A 21755-nucleotide genomic window follows, 5' to 3' on the forward strand; every position below is an offset into this window, starting at 1 on the left:
TCCCACTCTTCGAGGATGAAAAAATTCTCCTTTACTCCAAGAGGAATATACAAACTCCTACCACATCTTTCCTTGTGTTTTCCTCTGTGAAATCTTGGATATCAGGTCCCCATCAGGTCCCTCCTCCCCACACTAGCAGCTCCCAAAAAACAGACCTACTTACCTCCTGGACATCCTTTTCTAATAAGTGGCACAAACAGCACATTTCCCTTCAAAATTTAAAAGACAAAAATTGTCCTCCACCTTCTTTGTTTCAGGTCTCATTCTCCAAATTTCTTTAGAACATAAAGTGTTATCCTCCATGCTGCAAAGCTAATCATCGTGTCTCCACATAAGTCTGTGCTTGCTTATTTACTATTTATTTTTGAGTAAGAAATATTTTCAAGTAGTTAAAAAGTAAAAAAGGGTATTCAGGGAAACGTCTCCGTGTCCTCCAGCCACCTACTTCCTTCTCTTAGAGGCGTGAAATGTTACAGTCCATCTTCCGTCCTTCCAGAGATATTGTATCTATACATCTACATCTATACACGCACAAATGGTTATAAATTCTTTTTACACTCTTCTATGCCTTGTTCTTAACCTAAGATTGTATCTCCAAGAATATAGCATCACAGAATATAACGAGCTTCCTCTTTCTATTTTCAAGGCTATATATGACTTTAAATATACATAAACCAGTTTCCATGGCTCTAGTCTCTTGTTCCATCCATCCTTTCAATATACATTGTGCCGGACATGTCTGCCTGCTTTTAAAAAAGAAAAAGAAAAACACATTCTAGCTCCAAACCTGAATATTTCCTATATATTAGACCATGTTATTATGTCAATGCCAAACTTGTTGGGTGTTATAATTGTATTGTGGTTACATGGAAAAAAGTCCTCTTTGGCAGGAATTTAGAGATGAAGTGTGATGAGCATTTGCAACCTATATTCAAGTGGTTAAGCAAAAGATACACACCACATTTGATTCCAAACCCATACAGACAGAGCAAGCAGGCAGTACGGCAAAATATTAACAAGTGATTAATCTAGAAGGGTATATAAATGTTCAAAGTGCTATTTTTCTAAAGATTTGAAGTTTTCAAAATAAAAAGATGGGGCAAAAGGGTTCTGGTACTTCCATAGGGTCCCTTCCTTTGCTACCTTAAAACATACAATGGTCATTTCCCAGCTCCCACGCCTATGTCCTAACCTAGTCCAACCTCATCCCTCACACCCTCTCCCGAAAGAAAGTCAAAATGACTTCTTTAGTTATTTTCAACTATTGGTCCTTCAACCTTGAACTGCTCAAACATCACGGCCCCTGGGGTCTTCCCCTACTGCTTCAGTCCTCCCTTCTCCCTCCTTGTCTAGACCATTCTCTGGGGAATTCAGACATTTACTGGATCTCAGCGTTTCGTGGCGTATATACTGGAAACCCAGCTAGAGACTAAATACCCAGAGGAAGCAGCTCTCGATGAGTCATTTCGTAATTCCCACAGCACTCAGGTCAATGTGATGCACATGACAGGTATTCAGTGTTTACTGAAAGAAAAGGGTTCTTTAAACAAAGAAGGGTATGGGAACCACTGCTAGGCAGTGGAGAGGTCTCACAGCCCACCACCGCGGTCTGCTCGAGAAGCAACTCCCGTCTCTTCAGCTTCTCCTCCAACACTTGCAACTCATCTCATCCTGCCTATCCCTCCAGACTGTCACAACCGTCTTCTCTCTGACACAAACAATGACAGATTATCCCACTGAGAAGGGAAAAACCTGTTCCATAATCCCAAATAAAGCAACTCGAGAAGTTAGAATGGCCAAATTCTCTTAAATTTTATTTACATAACATTACTCTCTAACACTGTAATAAACTGTAAACAATTTGAAAAAAGCACCTCTCAATACCTGTCTACAGAGCATTCCTGCACGGTACCCTTTCACCAGTTTGAAACTAGGGGAGACCCGCCTCTGAAGGTGTGCTTCGGTCAGTCAGAATGACACTAACGACACTTGAACACAGAGACACTGTCATGTTGATGAAGACAACAACCTGTGTCTAACAACAATACACTGTGGAAAAGCTGATTCACTAACAAGGAAAAAGACAAACGATATCTACTGAAAAATAGGAATAAGATCTACATGAAATAAGACACAAATGGAAACTGCACAAACGTGCAATTACAGTTCAACCCTCCAAAAACTGAGATCCAGAGAGGTTCAACACCTCATCCAATCTCTCGTAACTAATCAAATCAAGCTAGGTTTAGAATTCATATGCTCTTCTCAGGCTTTCTGCCCCCTTTACCTCTAAATTTGATAGATTTAACTCTCGGTCCATAAAAAGCAGAGTGCCTCGGGAAGCAGAAGTCCTAATTGTGGTCTACGATGCCAATAACCAGGCGTGTAAAATTAAGTAAATTGTGTCATCTGTAAAATAAGAGGATTGAATTATAATGAACTCTGAAGTCCCTTAGAGCTAGAATGTGCTCTGATCCTTGACACTGGCATAAGCAACAGGTGTGTACTTATAAATCTGACTCTGTCACATTTCTCAGACCAAACTTTGTTACAGCTTAAACAGTTTAAAAACATTATTTTAACCCAAACAACAACTTTACCAAAAACTTCATAAACAGAAAGAATCCTGAAATTCATCATCTACATGATTACTATTACTTACATTTTGGCAGAATGCGTCTTAGCACAAAATTTAAACTTCAGTCTGAAACCTACTTGAACATCTATTTAACTATCTCAAAGGATCTGGGAAGTTCTACATTTCACTTCATTTTCCATTCAACATGAAATATGCTATAGAAACATATTAAACTCTTCAGAAATAGTGCGCAGCAGCATGGAATTTTACTGACTACAGTAACGTTAACTATCAGAATAAAACTTGTCTTTAGATCTGGTCTGCCATTAGTCAAGCTAAAAAAAAAATGCCTGTGCCAGCTGTAGGATGTTACTAGGCTATCTGATCCAGGAACGAGAAAAAAGCAACAGGGAAAGGAAGAGGAATAGAAGAAACAGGACCCAAAAAGAAAAAAAGGAAGGAAATTGAGAGAGTAAAGCAAATGGAAAGAAAAGAGAATAAACAAGGAGGAGAGGAATTGCCAACAATGGCTTGTCAGCATCCCAGGGCCGTGGTGTGCCAGCATCCCAGGGCCATGGTGTGCCAGCATCCCACCAACCTCCCTCAGAGTCCAGACACCTTTAAGCATTTTTGTTTGTTTGTTTTCAGACAGAAAGTTTGCCCAGAGAGGACATGTTTACTTGTGCCTGGTCCTAGACTTCACGTCGAGGATTAGGAAGATGCCAAGGCATGAAAAGTAACACAGAAACAGCTACAATCCAAAATACACTGGACTGTTGACCTGGGACGTCCAGGCCCTCACATGTTCCCGAGGAGTCATCTTTCCACAGTTTGGATCTCATAACTCCAAAAGAGTATAATGATCCAAAAAAGATGTTTTAGCAAATAATATGCATATTTATACAACTGCAATTCAATACTTTCAAAAACTGGTACTCTCCAAAAACTACAAAATACAGTCCGAAGGAGGGCACTTCCAGTGAGACCCTCGAGATGCCACTGCAGCTGTCAAAAGTAAGCACTGCATGAACTCTGGGCCTAACTTTGAAAAGCCATTTGATGTAAGTCAAATAATAGTATCTGGTGATATCCTGAAGTATTCACTGGAAATGAATAGGAAAACTCCTTAACTTATTTTCTAACAAAGAAGCCTGTGCTAGTGACTAGTCTTGACATACACAGAGTTTTAGAACACCTCAAAATGTAAAATTTTTCATTTTTACCCTCCCATTCCCTACTCTTCTTTTTTATTTCCTTCCTCTTAGATGAGATTTTTTTTTTCCCCTCCAAAATCTTACTATTCTTTCCTCTTCAAACAAACTCAACAACGTGGGCCCCTTCCTCCGTCAAGGGGCTGGGACCATCGGACACAGAATGAGCGCAGGATATCATGGCACCATCACGTCCACCATACAAGAGCAAATGCTCTTCAGCTATTACGAGGCTTGATTTCTTATATGGATAAGCACTTAAAAAAATCTTTTTAAAGCAAATCTGCTGCCAGAATATTTCTGTTTTTTTAGACTCTCAAATGATCTTCTATTATTGAAAATATTCTGCAGACGATGTGAAATGACTAAGTAGGGTACTGATTCATTAAGCTTATAAAGTCTTTGCTCCAAACTGCTAGTTAGGCAGTAACAAAGATAGACGGCAAAGAGCCAACTCCTATGCTCCTTTCAGAAGAATTAAATTAGTAGAAGACGACTTAGCTTCGACACTTTAAGAGTGGGCGCAGAGAAAGATTTTGATATCTTTTCACACGAATATAGGAGAAGCCTGCAAGCATAGTATCTTTTCACCAACTAACTAAACGGCATAACATAGACACAGATTTCAAAGATAAAAGCCAAAGAAAGGATATGAATGTCAATTTATTTAAAAATACTTTTCACTTATTGCTATCACGTACCTGCATTTTTAGGCAATAATCACTGAAGACTGAAGAGCCATCACAATAGACAGGGCCTATAAAAAGTAGGTATTACACGATTTTGAAAAGCTAAACAATAGGAAAAGCTGAAGGAATACGAGTGACACTAAGGACAAAGCTGATGAAGTGAGTGTTCTTAGCATAGCAACGATTAACCTTGCCGGGAACATAAAAAAACAAAAGAAGATAATCGTAGATTTTTTAGAAAACGGACAATAGGTGCAATGAATGCATGATACATCAATATAAAAGCAGAAAGCAAAACAATCGTCAGTGGCCTTGACAAGGTACAGATAAGTAGCTTGAGGTAGTTGTGAACATTACAAAAAGACTCAATACTAACAAAAATTTCCCTAGAAACAGGAAACAAGCACTCAAGGTCACAGACCACACACAATTTTGCAAGAGAAAGATCTGAGGTAGGACTGTTTTCCTGAGTTGTACAAGAATTAATACAAGTATTAAGCAGGTTCCCAGAAACTCCCCTAGTGGTCTGAATACCATCAATGAAAGGACGTCTCTAGAAGCCCAGGGCCTCCAGCGTGGAGATGAGAGCAGCAGGGTCTTCCAAATCACGGTCAACAGCCTTTCCAGTTCTGGTTCAATTTTGGGTCTTCTGATGCAGACAGCACAAGTATGGAGAAGGGTGCCCTTGAGAGCCATCCCTAACTCCTAAAGGAAAAAGATGGCCAGCCATACTGCAGATGACCTAATTTAGGGAGTCCTGGATGTCCTGATGCACTGAGACCAGTCTTGTTTAACAGGTGTCTTTCAAAAAGCTCCACAAGTATTCTCATGAGAGTTTACAACCAGACCACAATGTGAATAAACTCAACCACGGCATTTTAGGGCGAGAAACACCTTGCTCCCCCAACCCCTCATTTTACAGATGAGCAGCCTATGGCACAGACTTGGACACTCTCCTAAGGTTCTATAGCTAGTGGGAACTAGAATTCAGTGGAAAGAATATAAGCACCAAGCTCAGTATCCAAAGAGATAGGTACCCACTCATCATTATCACAGTTATTAAAACTATCCTACCTCAATACTCTTCCTATCAAACTAAGTAAGATCTGCCACAGCACAGAAACAGAACTTCTAACCAGCAAAGGAAGAAGAGGAAAATGTGGAGAAAGGACGATAAAGGAAATCCACATGGGGGCTATGGCCAATCAGGAGTCAGCAGGAGAAGCTAGATGTGCAGCTGTGAGAGAAAGAGAAATACCCGAAGTTGGAAGAAAGGAACCTGGAGAGACGCGGGAGAGCAAAGACTGATGTCGCCAAGTGCTAGTGTGATTACACAAGAAAAACACTAAGTGTCTTAATTCTCTAAAGCACAGGAAGCTTTTTAAACGTCCTGAGGAGGAGGGGAGGAAGGATTGGTGGGGGGGGGGGGGGTGGCAAACTCTAAGAAAGTTGGGGGAGGGGATCAGACAGCAACACCTCCCTCCCCCTGGCTGTTCCAGGATAACTGGCCCGTGGGCCACCCCCGGCACTCTTGTCATACAGACTGCCAACCCCAGCCTCAAACTGTCAAGTCCAAAGAATTCAAAACAGCTTCACAGATTTAGTTACGAAGATTATGTCACAGATATTTGAGTCAAGAAATGCCTGCACATCTGAGTAGCAAATCACATGTAGTTCTTTTCAAAGAAATAAACAGGTCAAAATCTCAGGGCCATATCCACGAAATATAATCTACAATCAATTATACAGATGCTAAATCAACTCCAAGATTTAAAGTTCAAACATTTTATAAGAGCAGTTAGAAAACAGAGACTTTCAAGACAAAACTACCATGGGCAAATGTGAAAAGCAATGAGACCCCATGGTCTCAGCCCAGCTCTGCGGCCTACGCTACACAAATGACTTGCTCCCTAATCCATAAACCCGCCGGGCCATAAGTACAGCACGTGCCTGCCAGGAATTTGATCTAAACTGGTTAGCGATCATAAAGCCACCTAAAAAAGTAAGCACTGCATGAACTCTGGGCCTAACTTTGAAAAGCCATTTGATGTAAGTCAAATAATAGTATCTGGTGATATCCTGAAGTATTCACTGGAAATGAATAGGAAAACTCCTTAACTTATTTTCTAACAAAGAAGCCTGTGCTAGTGACTAGTCTTGACATACACAGAGTTTTAGAACACCTCAAAATGTAAAATTTTTCATTTTTACCCTCCCATTCCCTACTCTTCTTTTTTATTTCCTTCCTCTTAGATGAGATTTTTTTTTTTCCCTCCAAAATCTTACTATTCTTTCCTCTTCAAAAAATTAACTCACTTGAGAATGTATTGTCAAACCTCACTTCAACTCACCTCAAACCTTGAGTCCATCGGACTCTTGGCATCTGGGAGTCTGGTGTGATCTGGAATGCCTCCAGAGCACCACCTGTTAGAACGCCTCGGACTCTCCATGAACCCCTCCCAAAGCCAGACCCTTTCCCCCAAATAAACACGCCCTCTGGGTAAGAACAGTGTGCTGGCTCTCCAAGGGCTGCTTGAAGACGTCTCCTGGTCTCTCATCGCTTTCCTTCCAGACTCCAGCCCCAGAGCCCCTTTATTTAGAAACTGCAGAGCTTCCAGTGTTCCCCAAAGTCCCCAAAACAGGGAATGGTTATGCCCTGACTTACTCTTCATCTCTCGGCTGACATCTCTTTCCTGCAACCACGAATCTTCTGTGAGGCAGTTAGCTTCCGAGACTGTCTAGGTTAACGCTATTGGAGTCTTATTATGCATCCAAATCCAGTGAGTTTTAACTAGGAAAAAAACTATGTCTCATAAAAACCATTTATTTAGTGAGCCCACAATTATGTAAGGTACCGCATCATACTCTGGAGCTGTCTCTTAAAAGGTCCTTGGTTCGTTTTGATACAACACTTAGGTTTAAGGAGCGGCAAATAGTCTGTCATTTAATAACAACAGAAATACGTCAATATATTTTAACTGGAGACATCTACTCTACTTAAGTAAGAAGACCCAATCTGAGTTTTAACAGACCAGAGGTTTTTGCAAAATATATGGAATTCTCAAGAAACTCTGTATCCATCTGATACTTTTAAAACTCAGTTTGCCATACAGCAATCCTTAAACGATGGAACAGTGCAGAAATCAAACAACAGGTGCTGCAACTGGAAAAGAAGGAAAAACAGGCACAGAATCATACCCCTTTAGAAGAGATTATCTAATCCAGCGGTTCTCAAAATGTGGTCCCCTGACCAGCTGCATCAGCATCACCTGGAAACTTGTAAGAAATGCAGATGATGAGACTCGCCCCAGACCTACTGAGTCAGAAACTGCAGGGGGGGGGGTCCAGCAATCTGGGTTTTAACAAGCCCTCGGTGATTCGCATACACACTAAAGTCTGAGAACCACCGATCAATCCAGCCACTCATTGATGAGAAAGAAATGAAGCCAGAAACTGCAAGTCTTAGATCAAGTTAGTGACCAAGGTCACCAGAGATAGTTCTCAATAAACCTTCAAAATAATTCTTAAACAGTACACCTGAATCCAAGCAGGCCCTCAGGATTTCCCAGGCTGGAAACATCTTGTTATACTGCAGTATTACTTCTTAAGTCACAGTTAGACAGACAGGCAGATACAAATTTTCTTGTTGTGAGTAATTTACATGTAGTACCGAAAAAAGACTTCACATTATTGACTTCCCCACAAAAGCAACAAGTCAGGGCTCACAGGCTTCTCTGTTTGTTTGGCTGGTTGGGTTAACTTCTGTTGCTGATAGCAGTAGTGGGTTTTGTCTTGTTATGGCTGTTTCGGTTTGGTTTTGCGGGCAACAGCAAGAATTTACGGGACATAGCTGACAGTCTGCTTTCGGTTTTGGGGGCTTTTCCCCCCTCCACCAAAGAGTTCACATTAAAGGCTTTGAAAAGCAATCATAAAGGACTAATAGGCCAAAAATTGATTAAAAAAACAAAGTAACCCTCCCCCCCCCCCAAAAAAACTTCAGATTTTATCTTGGAATGTATCCTATGACTTTTTTTTAAGTCAACAGATTTTTATTTTCTCTTGTATAAAATTAGTTTTCATTTGTGGAACACATAGTGGCAGAATGATAGGAAGCTAGACTGTGTCCCAGGAACGAAGACAGGCCTAGAATCAAGCCACACACAACACCACGAAGTAGGTGCCTCTGACGCACAGCACGGAGGGTACACTATGCATCATCTCCTACAAGGACAAGACCACATACTCGGCTGCGTCATCAACCCACCAATGCAACATCGACCACATGAAACGACATCTACAATTTTCGGCCCTAGGGCTCTCGTTCTAAACAGATGTTTGATGTATCTCGTACCTTTTTATATAAATATTTCAAAGTCTAGTAGTGGTTATCTCCCCGACTACACATCTGTTTCTATTTACACTTTAAATATCCTCTTTGAGAAGTTTATAACTTGGGTGTCAGGATTACCACAGATTGAGATTTAGAGGTTTCAGAAATAAACGTTTCCATTCCTGTTTCTCATACTGAAGCTGTTTTCTCAATGTCATGCCAGACTAGGGATGTTTTCAACCCTGTTTTCCAACCCCACTAACATGTTTAGTCACCTTTGACTTTACAAACCAAATTTTCTAACTAATACAGTTCAGCGTGTGATTTTATTTCTCGGAAGAACCAGGGATGAGCACACAAGGCCACAGAAACAACTACTTCTTTCTGACTTACACTTCCAACTCTCTGTGGATGACCTCTATGACCAAATTTTGTACCTTTATTTTTCAATTCGTCGTCAAAGAAGGGTAATAATCCCTGCTACATACTTTACAGGAAAGAAATGAGAGTCACTGAATTAACAATAATGCTCTGGAGAGATGGCCTTCCTTGGAAGGACTGTAAATTCAGTGAAGTTACTGGTCCTCAGCCTCCTCTTCAGCTCCACAATATACCCTCTGAAGTTAAATTAGAGGGGTTAAAATTATTTCAACATTCTTTCATTCAACAAACATTTCTGAGCACTCGCCGGGCATCAGGCAGTCTATGAGGCACGAGGGAGACAACAGCCAGCAAGACAAACACAGCTCATGCTCCTCACAAGACATCTTAGAGAAGCGTTGACTGAACTTACGGGACTTCCATTCAGTTTACACGCCAAGGGCTCAACTCCATTTGATTTGTAAATAATTATTCATAATCATAATTACTCGTCATCACTCCACTCTGCTCCTAAAAAAGGGAGACCACATGAACTACATGAAAAGCTCACAGAACACACAGACAAACGCTCTGTAATATGAAGGCCTCACATAGGTCAAAATAGCACCCAGTAAACACCTTATAATCTATGAACCAGACACACAGTGTTAAGCCCCAGAAAATGAACCAAGATTTTCTTTTAAAGGCAGAAGACCTTGGCCTAAACATTTACCTGTCAAATACTAAACTTAAACATAATCAGTCCTCTCTAATTGTGCTGTCCAGTACAGTATCCACTAGCCATTTGTGGCTATTTCCATTTAAATCAATTAGAAATTCAGTTCCTATGTCACACTAGTTACATTTAAAGTACTCAACAGCCTCAAGTGACTAGTGGCTATCACTTCTAAGTCATTACAAACACCTCATTATAAATCATTTCTATCATCTCAGAAAGCTCTAATGGGACAGTACAAATAGCTCTGTAATACCAAACCTGAATATTATGGGGTAATGAAATGTGACGAAGAGTCTGTATTCTGCCACTGCACACAGACGTATGTCCATCGGTAACGCAGCGCCATTTCTTCCTTCCTAAATAAGTTGAACGTGACAATATTAAGTATCTCTTCCAGTGTGCATGAGTAACCAAGAAAATTCATGCCACCCAACTGGTCAGTCAAGAACAAAATTGGGACACAAGTGAAAAACTGATTCCATTTTGCCCTCTCCCTCCTACTCTTTTTACAAGAATGTGTTGGTGGTATTCTGCGTTCTCTGTGCAAGGATGTGGGTTTTCAGCCTAGTAGCTAGTAGCAGAGGAGGTGAAGACAGTTAAGAACGAAGACGGGTGACACAGGCAAATATCAACACAAATAAGGCAACTCAAATTCAGTTCAGACCGACGCAATGAACTTAAGAACCTACTGTGTGTCAGACACACACAGATAAATAATCCCCATTTCCAATTTTGATGAGCTCAGTTAGTAGGGGTGTCCAACGTGTCAACAAAAACAATATGACAGGTCGTGATAAATGCAGTGAGACAAACATGCACAGGACACAGAGGTGACACAGGGAAGGGATTTTTCAATGTTTTCTGAGGAGAAATCAGGGAAAATTTCCTGAAGGAGGTACCCACGAGCAACCTAGGCAGAGCTGTGCAAAGGAAATACGGGTGGTTTGGCAATGCCGGAGAAATGTGGCTTTGGTGGTCAAGAGGGACGCGGATGACAAGGGAGGGAAGGAGACGGGGTTGGAGAGCTGTTTCCATGCCAGACTGCCAACACTCATGCTTACGTCAGGCTTGCCCTGGTGGGTCTACAAACTTTGCTCACCCAAACTGCAAGCACCGTAAAACCAATCCTTAAATTTCCCAAGTAACATGCCTATGTCTGCCACACAGCTAACACTATTAGACAGCAACCATTAGTAGGAATACAAAGACATTTCTTTGTGACACAGTATCATCAAATAATACGTATTGGTTGCAAAAACACGGTAATAGGAGCCCTTTGTTTTCAGGGAAAGACCTGTTTCCTGTGAGTTTTATTTGGAATATCTTTAGAGAATATATCAATAAACACATGTTCAGAACAGATGAGTTACCCTCACATCTAAATAGTCCCTGTAAGAGTTCATCTGACCAGGACACAAATGAAATAAAGCAAAGGGAGAAGAGGAATGTAGAAGCAGAACTTCTGTACTCTACACCAGAGTAATAGTTATTTTGCTCCCAAATGTTCACGGCAAAGCTTCTGCTCCTCTGTAGACTGCCCCCCACTTTGGGCTACACCCAGCCTATGACCACAAGATTGTATCGTGCCAGCAACGGAAAGGACTTCTGCGGCTGCGCATGCAAATCCTTGGAAAATACCTGAATCTTCTCGACTCTTCCCTTCACTTTGCACATGTTTACGTCTAAAAACAAAACAAAAAACTCCCATGGAATGTGTTCTTTTCAAATTACTGGGGTCCCCTCTCTTCTCTTCACTATAAACTTCCTGAAAACGTTAGTAGCCTACATACCTTAACAAATTCACCAAGTGATTCTCCCCGCTTTAGTACAAGCACAACTTTCCAGATGAAAATACATAAATACATAGGTAAATACTGTATACAGACTCGCTGGCCTGCAGGCAAACATATAACTATTGCTATTCACGCAAACATGTGGCCCTTAGGTAAAGACCTATTTCCAAGACAGCATGGCTGAAAGCACGGGTTCTGGAGTCAGCCTCCCCGAGTACTAGTCAGAGATCGTCACTGACCAATTCTTTCTTACCTCCTAAGCCTCAATTTCCCCAATTGTAAAATGACGATCAATACGTGTTAGCTATTTTTACTATTTCGTCTCTAAAGATGGGTGGTTTCACAACTATCTATTCCATCAAGCTGGTTACTTCGATAAGTTCTGACCCCCTCCCTGTGCATCAGAAATACTCAGGGAGGTCTTTTTTCTAATGCACCATGTCCAGGCCCGGGGTAGATTGGGGTTCCACTGGTCTGGAACGGGGCCGGGCATCGGAGTTCTTTCTGAAGCTATTCAGTTGCTTGTATGTATAAACAGGATTAAGAACCACGCGTAGTTCTCTGCCAGCCAAAGAGAGCGCCGCGCCGGTGAGGTCTGAGAGACCTCCGACCGAATCAGCGCAGGCCGGCCCGGACGCAGGAGGCTCGCCCAGACGCTGTGACCACGGACTCCAAGCGCGGGGATTTACACCCACGTCCGAGCCCTGCTCACCGGCATCACCTCCCTTGGACCCCGCCGGACGCGCCTTGACACCGGCGCGCCCGGGATCGTCTGGGGCACACGCCCCCTCGCCCCTCTCCCCCGGCCCCCGCGGGCGCCGGGCCCTCCGGACGCGTGCGTCACCGCGCCCCCGCTCCCGCGCCCCAGCCCCCTCCCGCCCACGGCACGTGACTCGACACGCGCCAGCTGCACGCGGGCTCAATCAAAACAAAAACAGAGCAGGCCGGCCGGCCGGGCGGCGGCGGCGGCGGGGCGCGCGGGGGTGGCGGGAGCGGGCGCGCCCCCGCCGCCACTGCCCAGCGCCGCGGCCGCGCGCCCCGGCCGGCCGGGGGCGGGAGGGCAGAGGGCGCCACCCTGTTTACAGCCCTTGCTCCCGGCCGGGGACCCCGCCCGGAAACGGTCTCCCGGGAGAGGGCCCGGGAGTGCGCACCCACCCGCGGCCGGGACGCCGGCCCTGCGTGGGAGGCGCCCGGCTCCGGCCGCCGATCGGAAGAAAACGTCGCCACGGCTCTGGGGTCCGGCCGCGAGTGTCCGCTCCTCCTCGGCCCAGCGCCCACGGCGGCTTCGTGTCAGCGCCCGTCACGACTCTGCTACGCACTTCACCCCCATCCTTCGGCTCCAGCGCTTCCGCAGACCACCCTCACGTGGCCGCCTCCTCGCTGCACGGCACTCCCCGGTGACAAGGGCTGCGGACCCCCGCGCACTTAGGGTTCCCGAGCCGCTCCCACCCCATGGCATGTCACCCCTCTCCGGCCACCCGACCCACCTATTCCGCCGGGGTGGGGGGACCAGGGGATGGCCACAAGCTGTCAGAAGCTTTGTTTTCCACATGACGAAGCTCACCCTCACCCTTACATATCCCCACTCACCCTTCTGCTTAGCTTCGAGCTGAATCAGATATTTTACAGCGGAACGGGGGGAAGGGGGGGAGGTAAGGTCTTGATTTTTCTCCCTAATTCGCAAAAAAAAGCAAATTAAGACGCAGCTCTGAACATCCAATCACTTTAAGACTACCCACGTCGTCCCACCAAATGCAAGACTTAGAAAATAGAAATGCCCACCACACACCTGCTACGCAACCTGCCCTCTGGAAACCTGGAGACCCACCCAGCCCGCCTTCTGGAACCTGCGCCTGGGTTGGGGTGGGAGCGATACCATCCGGTACCCTAAAGTAAGAGGGAGTGAGAGGGGACAGGCAGCCCCTCGCCCCGCCCGGGAGCGCTGTCCTCCCGTCCCCCAGCTCCAGAGCAATCCAAGGCATCCTTGGTCCCTCCCGAAGGAACGAGGGAGGTGGCCAAAGGCCTGAGTGCCGAGGGCTGTTTTCCCCTTTTAGAACCCAGGCGTCCTCTCTAAGCACCCCCACTCCCCGCCGCCTTATTTCTTGTGGACAGCAAAGGTGGGGTAGGTGGGAGAAACGAGCGAGTGCTCGCCAGGTTCGGGATGTTGGTCTCCGCGGAGTGAAGAGGTGGGATCTCGAAATGGAAACAGTCTCCCCCCTCCCTCCCTCCCCTCCTCCTCCTCCTCCTCCTCTTCTGTTTACCTCAAGTTTGAATTTTATCTGCGCAACATTAGCTGGAATGCGGACATTGAAAAAAAAAAAAGCACACACACTCAGCCCGGCAGCAGCTCCGGAGGAGCCATGTGGCATCAAGCCACCTCAAAGGGGAAAAAAGTGCTCTTCGCAACACAAACATGGCGAAATCGCCTCGGCATTCCCGGGTAGCGGCACGAGCCCTACCTTCCCTCGCCCGGCTCCCGAACATCCCGGCTGTGACCTGCGGCCCCCTTCCGGGGGGAGGCGAGGGGCCCCGGGGAGTCCCAGGGTGGGACCGCGGGGCGTGCGAAAGAGGAAATAACAGAGTCCACAGTGGAAACGTTTCTGCTGGACCAGCGAACCCATCCGCCTCGCCAGCAGCGAGGGGACGCCTCGTTCACCTCGAGAGGTCTAAACGGAGAAGAGAATTCCCACCCCAAAGTCCAGCTGAACCGGCTTTCCCCACCCTCCAGAACTTACCTTGGGGCTGAACACGCGCTGCTGCTTAAATCCCTTTCTCTTTCTTTCCTCCAGAGCGAGACGCAAGGGGGAAAATGATGCGCATGTATATTTGTAGAGCAAATTCTTCTAGAATTTCCCTTTGATCATCGCGAGGAGCGATGGAGGCTCCGGAGACAGGTGCAGTGCTGGCCGAGGCTGCCGGCTAAAAGTTGTTCTCTCCGCGGTGGGCGGCGGGGTACCCCCGGCTGGGGCTGAGGACCCCGTCTCCCTGCCCCCCGGCGTCGCCCACTTCTCCTCACGGGCTGCTGCTGCGTGCGGCTGGGCTGCAGGGGAGGTGGCGTAGTTTCTCTTCCTCCCACCTCTTCTCACTCACTTGTTTTTGTAGCCGTGGGCTCCCCTAATGCTTTCCTCTCCACAATGTTGTTTCATTATATCATGTCCATCATGTGACACCGGAGAGGCCTCTCTATGGAAACTTAAAGGGGCTCCCACGTGACTGCAGCAGCAACAACAGCAGCAGCAGGACTGGCGGCGGCGGCCGCAGCGTTCGTACCACCACCCACCGAGAGCCCCTCGCAGAATCCCGGAGGGGCTCCTGGCGCTGCAGAAGCCCAGATAAGGGAGCCACAGCATCCGGGAGCTGTGGCGTCTGTGCGTGCGTGTAGCCTTTGCTTATTACATAGAAAACCGAACAGAAGGAGCGTCCTTAAATCCTTTCCTACAGTTACAAAACCCACGCTCTGTTAAAATGACATTTCGTGGCTCCTACTTTTTTTTTTCCCAAGAGCAATGAGTTTTCTATCGGGTCTGATTCAATTCTACCAAGTCAAAAAGAAAAACCGGATTTATCCCTCTGCGAGTTCGGTCAGCTTCTTGGGTAGAACAGAAATGACAAAACAATAATAACAGAAATAGAATCAGGCATTTGATACATAATTACCATCACCACCAGCTTTAAAGCTTTCTGGAATTGCATTCCTCCGGTAACTCTGTGGATGATGCTTGCAGGAGGCAAGAGGCAATGCAGTTTTTCTCTTCCGCAGCTATATTAGGGCTTTGTTGCTGACAACAGTGAAAACTTGTTTGTGTCAGGAAGTGAGGTACGAAGATATGACCTGGAAGGTACAGACAAAACCAAAGTGGCAGTTTTTGCGTTACTTTTCTGACCACATTCTTTCAAATGGTGAGAAGCAGCTGATCTGCTGTAAAATGCGTAGAATGTGTTTGGTGGGTGAAAAAATAATCAGAAAAATACATTTTCCCCTTAATCCTACTGTACATGCTAGACACTAGAAATTATATATGTAAATGTATACATACGTATAAGTGTGTGGAGAGAGAGAGAGAAAAGCATGTGCATTTTTATGATATTTTGAACCAATAATTTTGTCATCATTTCTAGCATTTTACTGAAACAGTTAAACACTTCGAAAGACATTCAAGTCTAGTGATGTGTAGAAACCATACCATCAGTTTTGAGTGCCTTCCGTATTACTGAATCACAACCCTTTCATGGGGTTATGCCTTAAACTCCAAATATCTGCCTTAAAGTTTGTGTGGACCGTGGAGATTTTATCCTGTAAATCTAAGCTAAATAGTTATTTCTGTGTTTTACTTCATGCTTTTCCATCTAGGAGGAAAACTCCCTGTTTGGATTGGTGGAATTATGAAAAACTTCGCAGGAAACTGAAAAATGGGATGGAAAATCATCCTTTCTTCTGGCTTTGCCTTGACTGCATCTCTTTCCATCTCATCAGTTTACCTCATCAGCCATGATGAATGATCTCCATACATCCCTTCTGATCCCATAATATGTCCCCCAATATTTACCCTCCTATCTAATACCTAATTCTTCCATCCCTTTCCCCTTTTCTGTCTTTGCCTCCCAATTCAGCTCCCGTGCTGCCTGGGTACTTAGCCCAGGCCTCCCCAAGTACTTCCTCCCAGTCCTCCTTCCCCTGCAGCTGCCCGCCACCCCCCCCCCCCCCAGCTCGGTCTCCCTTCTCAGCAACTCTACCTCCTTACCTCTCTTTGACCTCCTTTAGTCTCCTTCACAGTCTGGCCCTTGACTTCTCGGCCTCTTCTTCCCCTTCTTTACCTGCAATGTCCTGCCCCTACTGGGGTCTCCTTCACACCCTTCTCTCTGGTCCCATCCCTTCTGACGCCAAACCCCAGCATTCCTCAACGGCTTGGCCTGGTCGGCTTTAGCCTGATTTTGTTCCCGTGCCCCTGGGCTGGGAAAGGAGTGTGTGGTGCAAAGTGGGGGCAAGAATGCCCCTCGGCGGTGACCCCTGCCTCGCCCCCCTCCGCCCCTCCCGAGCCCGGGTTGCGGCGCTTCCTGGGCGGATGGTTGGGACCTGCTGCAGCAGCTGCGGTTCTGCTGTGTCATGCAAGAAGGAGGCGGCGGCGGCGGCCGGAGCTGGAGGGGGAGGAGGGGAGGAACCTGATCTCTCCGGTAGCGAAGGGCTGGAGGCAAACACCGAGCTCCCCCAGAACCGCCCGGGAGCAGGGAGGGCTCCGCTACCCCGGGGGGCCCTCCCCGCGGGGCAGATGGTAAGTGGGGCGGCGCAGGTGGTCGCCTTGGGAAGGGAGCGCGCAGGGGGGTTAGATGGGGAGGCGGGAAAAACTGGGAGTCACCCCAGCCAAACTGAAGGAGCCCAGTGTCCAGCTGAAAGGGAGCGACCCAGGCCATAATAAGGATGACCGGCCAAACGCAGCAATAATTACAATGCGAATAACGCCCCGCCGTTGACCCAGACTACACAGAGGAGTTGTGCATCCCGAACCCAGGACAGAGCCAGAGGCAAAGATTCAGCTTTTGGGAACCATCATCCCGTCAGCCCTGGCGCTTTAAGGTATACAGCTCGTAGCTGTCAACATACACCATAATCCTATAGCCTGGCGGCGCCTTATGGGTCGTCTTGTTTAAAACTAGGGAAGGGGATGGAAACCTGCCCAACCTCACTTTGGCCACGAAAATAATGCTCTTGGCCAGTGGCCTCGGACAAACAGCCTCTGGCGCAATTAAAGAATCAATAGGAAAAATAGCTTCATTCCCTTCACCACCCTCCTTCCCCAAGCTCCTTCAATCAGGGTAATTGATTCTTAAAGGAGAAAGACAACTATGCCTTATATTCCCTCCCGCCCTACACCCTCGGCAGCCTCCTGCCTTACATGAACGGCCCACCCCACTTTCAGGCTGTGATTCCTGTTGGATAAGGGGACTGCCTTCCACTCTGAACAACTTCACCTCCGCTGCCCTTTACCCCCAGGGGTTCAGAAACAGAAGTGAGAGCAGTGAATGTGGGGACAGGCTGGGCACATGCAAACGTTACTTCTTTTACCTGCGTGCACTTCTCAGGACAAGTTTTCTTTTATTATTGTTAGTCCTTTCCATTTCGTTCCTGGGAATTTCAAAGCAATTTCTGAAACATCTTTTTTTTTTTTTTTTTTTTTTATGTCAGTCATACATTTAGAAGTGAGGGGTTGGCAAGATTAGCTGAAAAGCTGATGACTGTCTCAGAAGCCCATGCGGTTGCTAGGGAACTCCAGCTCACCCTGCTCTCTCTGATCACTGGCGTCTTAGGTGGAAATCAAACTTCTCCGGGTGTTATTAAAATGAATGGCATTTGGTCACAGGCGTTCTTGCTTCTGTTGCAGCATACTGGATTGTTATCGATCGCCTCACACCCACGTATCTTGTTTTCCTAATTTGATTTCTGTATTTGCGTCACTGCCTGGGACATGCAGGCTAGACCAGTCAGGTTCACTTCCTGTTTCTCAGAACTGGTTTATATTTGGTCTCGTAGCGCTGGCTGGTAAAACATTATCAAACTGATCCTCTTGCAAAGAAATCTGTGCTTTCCATGAAAACAAATTATTCCAATTAAATTCTAATTCCCATGGAAAACATCGTCATTTGGGGAAGAAAGTAGACTGCCAGTTGCCATTTGAGAAAACCATTCTTAAAAGGTAAAACCGAGAAAAACCCAGCATCTTTATTTCTTTTACCCAGAATCTTCATTCCTCAGCATTAGAACTGAAACAAACTCAGGGAGAGAGAAGACTTAAGTATGATATTTCTAAAATGAAGCTCAAGAAATGCACACTGAAGCTGGGGAAATAATTTAGACTAAATAAGGCATAGAATTGAATGGAATCCAGGCCCCAGGAGCACAAATAAGCTTGGGTTAGCACTGGGGCACTCAGAGAACAGAGTGTGATTACAAGGCTACGCTGCAAATGGGAGCCCACCATTTTGTGCACTAATTGTCTCTTTTACCAATTCCCCTATATCCCTGGACAAAACAGCCATGCTTTTCTTTTTTTCAGTTCCTTCCTCTTTTTAAAGAGGATATCACAAAGGCAATATCATAAAGATAAACACTATGTAAATACTTAGGTGGGTTCTGATTTAGATAAGTTGTTTAGATGGAAAGTAATAGGGTATATATGGCATTGAGGAATGCTAGCTGATGATACTTAGGGAGTTTGCTCCCACTTCTCCTATAGACTGAATGACCTTGCATGAGCCATCGCAGGTTTCCTCATGGAAGCTTAACAAAAGTGCTGAACTAAAGGATCTCTAAGTTTCCTTTCAGTTACAAAATTCTGTGATTATATGAACTCAGTACATAAAAATTTCAATTTTAGCTGGATTTTGCCATGTTAAATTTTGATGCTGAAACATTAACATCTATCCATAGAGATCTTGGAGGAATGATTTGCTGTTGATATATCATTTTTTAGTGTCAGTTGCCAGACAATCAAATAAAATCGACCTTATTCCCAATGTACTTACTCTCTGCTTGCTTGGTGGTATTGTGGCAGCAGCAGGAGAAGAGGTAGAAAGGATATAAAAGTGTATAGAAAGGTCTTTCAGTAATTTTAGATTTAGTTAGCCCAAAGTACTTTGATGAGCAAAACAGTGGAATGATGAGGAAGGGCTGTACAAGAAATAATCAACTGAATCTTCATTCAACCGATAATCTGTTTGCCTGTATTTTATTTACTGATAGGCAAAAATATGCCTGGTACAGACTTTTGAAATTTTCAAATTCAAAATGTAAAGAAGTAGCATGGAGAAATGTGAGATTTGTGCCAGAGAGAAAGGACTTGACTTTGAAAGCCAACTCTACCACTTTATTCATTATTGAGTGCCTGCTATGTGTCAGGTACTGTGCTAGGCACTGGGAATACAAAGATAAATAAAACAGTCTGCTCCGAAGGACCTTATAGTATATTGAGGAGACAGATGAGTACACAGTTGACGACAGATGAGTGCACAGTTGATCATGAGACAGTGAGATAATATCAACAGGCAGGTCTTTGGACGGGTCCCTAACCACATAAGATGAATTTGGAGAGGAGTTCTGAAGGACGAGTAGAAGTAATCCAGACAAGTGGGCAGGTTAAAGAGAAGTGTATTCCAGGCAAAGAAAATACTATGTGTAAAGTCCTGGAGGTAAAAAGGGGTGCCTAGAGAGTTGAAGGTGAAGGACAGTACCCAGCAAGTGGTAGATTCTTAGTAAATACATTGTATGAATGGCATGGCAGAAGTTCTGAAGGATGCACCTGGAAAGATCAGCAAAGTCTTGTATGTGAAAGGTCTTGTATGTCTTTTTTTTTTTTAAGATTAGCCCTGAGTTAACATCTGTTGCCAATCTTTTTTTTTTCTTCTTCTCCCCAAACGCCCCCAGTACATAGTTGTATATTCTAGTTGTGGGTCCTTCTAGTTGTGGCATGTGGGATGCCACCTCAGCATGGCCTGATGAGCAGTGCCATGTCCGTGCCCAGGATCCAAACCAGTGAAACCCTGGGCAACCGAAGCAGAGCGCGTGAACTTAACCACTTGGCCATGGGGCCAGTCTCAAGGTCTTGTATGTTTTCCTAAGAAGTTTCAGCTTATCCTAAGGCCAGTAGAGAATCAGTGATAAATTTTAAAGAGCATAGTGAGGTGATCAAATGTCCATTTTAGAAAGATCACTGCAGCTTGGAGAATTTATTGGTGTGAGTAATGCTGTGAGCAGGGAGACTAGCTGGGAGGTTGTTTTAGCATTATAGGAAAGAAGTGACGCATGTCTAAACTAAGGCAGCAAGAATGGAGATGAAGAGAGGAGAAGGATTCAAGAGATATTAAGGACATAGAACCAACTGAATTTTATTATTGATTATATTTTCAGGATTGAGGAATAGGAGGAGATTCATGGTTCAGATAAATGGGGGGATGGTGGTACCATTCACCAAGATGAGAACTTCAGGAGGAAACCTAAGTTGAGGAGGAAAGGTGATTAGTTTCAAACTCAGCTGAAACATGTTGAATTTGAAGTGTTCGTGGGCTATCAAAGTGCAGCTGTCTACTACATGATTGAACAAGAGAATCTAGAACCCAAGAGAGAGGTCTCTGCTGGAATCATCAGGTTAAGTGATAGTTCATAGAAGTAGATAAAATCCCCAAGAGAAAAAGCACAGAGTAAGAAGAGAAGAGGACCGACTCTGGAACCTTATGAGAATGCCACCATTTGAAAGACGAGGAGACGCAGATACGGGGGAAGAGCACGCAGAAGGTGGGCAGACGAGGAGCGAGCAGTGTCCGAGACACAGAGGGGACCTGTCAGCAGTGTTAAGTACTAGAGAAAGGTCATGAAAAGTGACGTCTGAAAGTCCTTGGATTTAGCAACAAGAGGGTCATTGTGTTTGCCCAAGAAAGAGTTTATTGGGATAACGGGGACAGTAACCAGATTGCAGTGGATTGAGGAGTGGATGGGGGCAGAGGAGGTAGACAGAGGAAGTTCTTTGGGATAAGAAGGACTAAAGGGCAAGTAGGCAAGGAACAGGAAGGTATTGGGAAGAGAGTAAAATCAATGTCTGTGAGCTTAAGGCTGCGTAGGGAAAGAAGGAAATAATACAGTAATACAAAAGTCTTGATTCTTTCAGTCTTCTCCTTCAAATTAAATGGCATCACCATCTCCCAATTCTCGAGTCAAAAAGCACATAGATATATTCAAGACAATCTGCACTTTTCGTCAGTTCTCACGTCCAATCAGTGAGGAATTCAGGTCAACTGTACCTCCAAAACACTTCCAAGATCTGTCTCTTTCTGTTCCCACTGCTACCACCCTAATACAAACAGCATCTTCTGGGCTCCTGTAATAGCTTTCTAATTGTTTTCCTGCTTCCTCTCTCGCCCCCATTCTCCACAGCACGGCTACAGTGACATAAATCATGAAACAGAAATCAGATCATGGTGCTTCTCATCTTAGAGTCTTTCCACGCCTTGGGATTGCACTTGGACTAAAGTCCAGACTCCTTTGCTGGCCTGCAAAGCCTCTGCAGCAT

At 45.2% G+C, this 21755-nt stretch overlaps 1 protein-coding gene and 1 long non-coding RNA gene across 21 annotated transcripts in view; one reads left to right on the forward strand and one right to left on the reverse strand.

Annotated features, from left to right (window-relative positions):
- Positions 1-16965, reverse strand: part of LOC103546453 (uncharacterized) — a 76911-nt gene extending 59946 nt beyond the window's left edge. For both annotated transcript variants that reach the window (XR_011539575.1, XR_011539574.1), the window contains exons 1-2: positions 16443-16965; positions 14436-15532 (exon numbers count right to left, since the gene is read on the reverse strand). This is a non-coding gene — a long non-coding RNA (uncharacterized lncRNA). The remainder of the gene's footprint in view (positions 1-14435; positions 15533-16442) is intronic.
- MKLN1 (muskelin 1) overlaps positions 16782-21755 on the forward strand; it is a 312898-nt gene continuing 307924 nt past the window's right edge. For 3 of the 19 annotated variants that reach the window (XM_070617704.1, XM_070617702.1, XM_070617716.1), the window contains exon 1: positions 17180-17272. The gene's annotated coding sequence lies outside the window, so the exon portion shown is untranslated. Of the gene's footprint in view, positions 16971-17174; positions 17273-21755 lie in introns of those variants that run through there. The other 16 variants (XM_070617698.1, XM_070617718.1, XM_070617701.1 and 13 more) reach the window with 13 other exon arrangements.

Source organism: Equus przewalskii, chromosome 4 (assembly GCF_037783145.1).
Source record: "Equus przewalskii isolate Varuska chromosome 4, EquPr2, whole genome shotgun sequence".
NCBI lineage: Eukaryota > Metazoa > Chordata > Mammalia > Perissodactyla > Equidae > Equus > Equus przewalskii.